Raw genomic sequence first — 5,290 nt, 5'->3', positions numbered from 1 at the left:
TGTAGAGCCTACGTCTTAAGCATAGGGGACGACCTTCGTCCTTTCTCTCTATTCTGCCGTGGTCGAGCTTTAAGTCTTAACTTCATACCTTACAACTCAGGCAAGAACTCCTTCTTTGACTGATCCATCTTGAACACCTTCAAGATCATGTCAAGGTATGTGCTTATTTGAAAGTACCATTAAGCGTTTTGATCTATCCTTATAGATCTTGATCCTCAATGTTCAAGTAGCTTAATCCAGGCTTTCCATTGAAAAACACTTTCCAAATAACCCTATATGCTTTCCAGAAATTCTACATCATTTCCGATCCATAACATATACTCATCAGAAATTCTATAGTGCTCCCACTCACTTCTTTGGAAATAAAAGTTTCTCATAAACTTTGTATACACCCAAAATCTTTGATCATCTCATCAAAGCATACATTCCAACTCCGAGATGCTTACTCCAGCCCTTAGAAGGATTGCTGGAGCTTTGCATACTTATTAGCATCTTTCAGGATTGACAAAACCTTCCGGTTGTATCACATACAACCTTTCCTCAAGAAAATCGTTGAGAAAACAATGTTTTTGACATCATATCTGCAAGATTTCATAAACAATGCAGTAATCGCTAATATAATTCCAACAGACTCTTAGCATCGCTACGAGTGAGAAAGTCTCATCGTAGTCAACTCCTTGAACTTGTCGGAAAACATCTTAACGACAAGTCGAGCTTTCTTGATGGTGATACTTACCATCATTGTCCGTCTTCCTTTTCAAATCCATCTGTACTGAACAGCCTTACGACCATCGAGCTATTCTGCCAAAGTCTACACTTTGTTTTCATACATGGATCCTCTCTCGGATTTTATGGCCTCGAGCCATTTATCGGAATCCGGGCCCACCATCGCTTCTCCATGGCTCGTAGGTTCATTGTTGTCTAGCAACATGACTTCCAAGACAGGATTACGTACCACTCTGAAGTAGTACGCATCCTTTTCATCCCACGAGGTTTGGTAGTGACTTGATCTGAAGTTTCATGATCACTATCATAAGCTTCCACTTCAATTGGTGTAGGTGCCACAGGAACAACTTCCTGTGCCCTGCCACACACTAGTTGAAGAGACGGTTCAATAACCTCATCAAGTCTCCACCATCCTCCCACTCAATTCTTTCGAAAGAAACTTTTCCCCGAGAAAGGACCCGATTCTAGAAACAATCCCTTATTGCTTTCGAATCTGAGACATGAGGTATACCCAACTGTCTTGGGTGTCCTATGAAGATGCATTTATCCGCTTAGGGTTCGAGCTTATCAGCCTGAAACTTTTTCACATAAGCGTCGCAGCCCCAAACTTTTAAGAAATGACAGCTTAGGTTTCTCTAAACCATAGTTCATACGGTGTCATCTCATCGGAATTACGTGGTGCCCTATTTAAAGTGAATGTGGTTGTCTCTAATGCCTAACCCATAAACTATCATGGTAATTCGATAAGAGACATCATGGTATGCATCATATCCAATAGGGTGCAGTTATGATGTTCGGACACACCATCACACTATGGTGTTCCAGGCTGTATTAGTTGTGAACCAATTTCCACAATGTCCTAATTCTGTGCCAAACTCGTAATTCAGATATTCATCTCTATGATCATATCATAGATATTTTATCCTCTTGTCACGACGATCTTTCAACTTCACCCTGAAATTACTTGAACCTTTCAATAATTCAGACTCGTGATTCATCAAGTAAATATACTCAACATCTACTCAAATCATCTGTGAAGTAAGAACATAACGATATCCACTACATGCCTTAGCACTCATTGGACTGCACACATCAAAATGTATTACTTCCAACAAGTTGCTTTCTAGTTCCATTTTACTGAAAACGAGGCTTTCAGTCATCTTGCCCATGTGGTATGATTTGCATGTCTCAAGTGATTCAAAATCAAGTGAGTCCAAACGGTCCATTTGCATGGAGTTTCTTCATGCATATACACCAATAGACATGGTTCGCATGCCTCAAACTTTTCAAAAACGAGTGAGCCCAAAGATCCATCAACATGGAGCTTCTTCATGCGTTTTATACCGATATGACTTAAGTGGCAGTGCCACAAGTAGGTGGTACTATCATTACTATCTTATATCTTTTGGCATGTACATGTGTATCACTATGATCGAGATTCAATGAACCATTCATTTTAGGTGTAAGACCATTGAAGTTATTATTCAAATAAACAGAGTAACCATTATTCTCCTTAAATGAATAACCGTATTGCGATAGACATAATCCAATCATGTCTATGCTCAACGCAAACACCAATCTCGATGGTAGAGGGAGCGTGCGATGCTTGATCATATCAACATTGGAAACACTTCCAACACATATCGTCAGCTCACCTTTAGCTAGTCTCCGTTTATTCCGTAGCTTTTATTTCGAGTTACTAACACTTAGCAACCGAACCGGTATCTAATACCCTGGTGCTACTAGGAGTACTAGTAAAGTATACATCAACACAATGTATATCCAATATACTTCTATCGACCTTCCCAGCCTTCTCATCTACCAAGTATCTAGGGTAATTCTGCTCCAGTGACCATTCCCCTCATTACAGAAGCACTTAGTCTCGGGTTTGGGTTCAACCTTGGGTTTCTTCACTAGAGCAGCAGCTCATTTGCCATTTCATGAAGCATCCCTTTTTGCCCTTGCCCTCCTTGAAACTAGTGGTTTCACAAACCATCAACAATTGATGCTCCTTTTTTATTTCTACTTTTGTGGTGTCAAACATCGCGAATATCTCAAGGATCATCATATATGTCCCCGATACATTATAGTTCATCACGAAGCTCTAGCAGCTTGGTGGTAATGACTTCGGAGAAACATCACTAACTCATTTGGAAGATCAACTCCCACTTGATTCAAATGATTGTTGTACTCAGACAATCTGAGCACAAGCTCAACAATTGAGCTTTTCTCCTTAGTTTGCAGGCTAAGAAAATCGTCGGAGGTCTCATACCTCTTGAGATGGGCACGAGCCTGAAATCCCAATTTCAGCCCTCGAAACATCTCATATGTTTCGCGATGTTTCAAAACGTCTTCGGTGCCTCAACTCTAAACCGTTTAACTGAACTATCACGTAGTTATCAAAATGTGTATGTCAGATGTTCGCAACATCCACAGACAACGTTCGAGGTTCAGCACACTGAGCGGTGCATTAAGGACATAAGCCTTCTATGAAGCAATGAGGACAATCCTCAGTTTACGGACCTAGTCCGCATAATTGCTACTATCAACTTTCAACTAAATTTTCTCTAGGAACATAACTAGACAGTAGAACTGAAGCGCGAGCTACGACATAATTTGCGAAGACCTTTTGACTATGTTCAGGATAATTAAGTTCATCTTATGAACTCCCACTCAGGTAGACATCCCTCTAGTCATCTAAGTGATTACATGATCCGAGTCAACTAGGCCGTGTCCGATCATCACGTGAGACGGACTAGTCATCATCGGTGAACATCTTCATGTTGATCGTATCTACTATACGACTCATGCTCGACCTTTCGGTCTCTTGTGTTCCGAGGCCATGTCTGTACATGCTAGGCTCGTCAAGTCAACCTAAGTGTTTTGCGTGTGTAAATCTGGCTTACACCCGTTGTATGTGAACGTAAGAATCTATCACACCCGATCATCACGTGGTGCTTCGAAACGACGAACTTTCGCAATGGTGCACAGTTAGGGGGAACACTTTTTTGAAATTTTAATGAGGGGTCATCTTATTTACTACCGTCGTTCTAAGCAAATAAGATGTATAAACATGATAAACATCACATGCAATCAAATAGTGACATGATATGGCCAATATCATATTGCTCCTTTTGATCTCCATCTTCGGGGCTCCATGATCATCATCGTCACCGGCATGACACCATGATCTCCATCATCATGATCTCCATCATCGTGTCTTCATGAAGTTGTCTCGCCAACTATTACTTCTACTACTACAGCTAATGGTTAGCAATAAAGTAAAGTAATTACATGACGTTTATGTTGACACGCAGGTCATAAATAAATTAAGACAACTCCTATGGCTCCTGCCGGTTGTCATACTCATCGACATGCAAGTCGTGATTCCTATTACAAGAACATGATCATCTCATACATCACATATATCATTCATCACATCCTTTGGCCATATCACATCACATAACATACCCTGCAAAAACAAGTTAGACGTCCTCTAATTGTTGTTTGCATGTTTTACGTGGATGCTATGGGTTTCTAAGCAAGAACGTTTCTTACCTACACAAAGACCACAACGTGATATGCCAATTGCTATTTACCCTTCATAAGGACCCTTTTCATCGAATCCGATCCGACTAAAGTGGGAGAGACAGACACCCGCCAGCCACCTTATGCAACTAGTGCATGTCAGTCGGTGGAACCGGTCTCACGTAAGCATACATGTAAGGTTGGTCCGGGCCGCTTCATCCCACAATGTTGCCGAATCAAGATTGGACGAGTAACGGTAAGCATATTGAACAAAATCAACGCCCACAACTACTTTGTGTTCTACTCGTGCATAGAAACTACGCATAGACCTAGCTCATGATGCCACTATTGGGGAACGTAGCAGAAATTCAAAATTTTCCTACGTGTCACCAAGATCAATCTATGGAGTCATCTAGCAACGAGGGAGGAGTGGATCTACATACCCTTGTAGATCGCGCGCGGAAGCGTTCAAGAGAACGGGGTTGATGGAGTCGTACTCGTCGTGATCCAAATCACCGATGATCCTAGCGCCAAACGGACGACACCTCCGCGTTCAACACATGTACGGAGCAGCGATGTCTCCTCCTTGTTGATCCAGCAAAGGGGGAGGAGAGGTTTATGGAGATCCAATAGCATGACGGCGTGGTGGTGGAAGTAGCGGGATTCCAACAGGGCTTCGCCAAGCGCTGCGGGAGGAGGGAGATGTGTCATGGGAGGGAGAGGGAGGCGCCAGGGCTTAGGTGTTGCTGCCCTCCCTTCCCCCCACTATATATAGGGCCAAGGGAGAGGGGGGCAGCCTTGGCCCTTCCTCCAAGGAAGGGTGCAGCCAGGGAGGAGTCCATCCTCCCCAAGGCACCTCGGAGGTGCCTTCCCCCTCTAGGACTCTTTCTTTCCCTCATCTCTTGGCGCATGGGCCTCTTGGGGCTGGTGCCCTTGGCCCATACAGGCCAAGGCGCACCCCCTACAGCCGATGTGGCCCCCGGGGCAGGTGGCCCCACTCGGTGGACCCCCGGGACCCTTCCGGTGGTCCCGGTAC

The sequence above is a fragment of the Triticum dicoccoides genome, chromosome 5A (assembly GCF_002162155.2).
Source record: "Triticum dicoccoides isolate Atlit2015 ecotype Zavitan chromosome 5A, WEW_v2.0, whole genome shotgun sequence".
Classification (NCBI taxonomy): Eukaryota; Viridiplantae; Streptophyta; class Magnoliopsida; order Poales; family Poaceae; genus Triticum; species Triticum dicoccoides.
The sequence above is the reverse complement of the archived record's forward strand: the minus strand, read 5'-3'. Positions refer to the sequence as shown.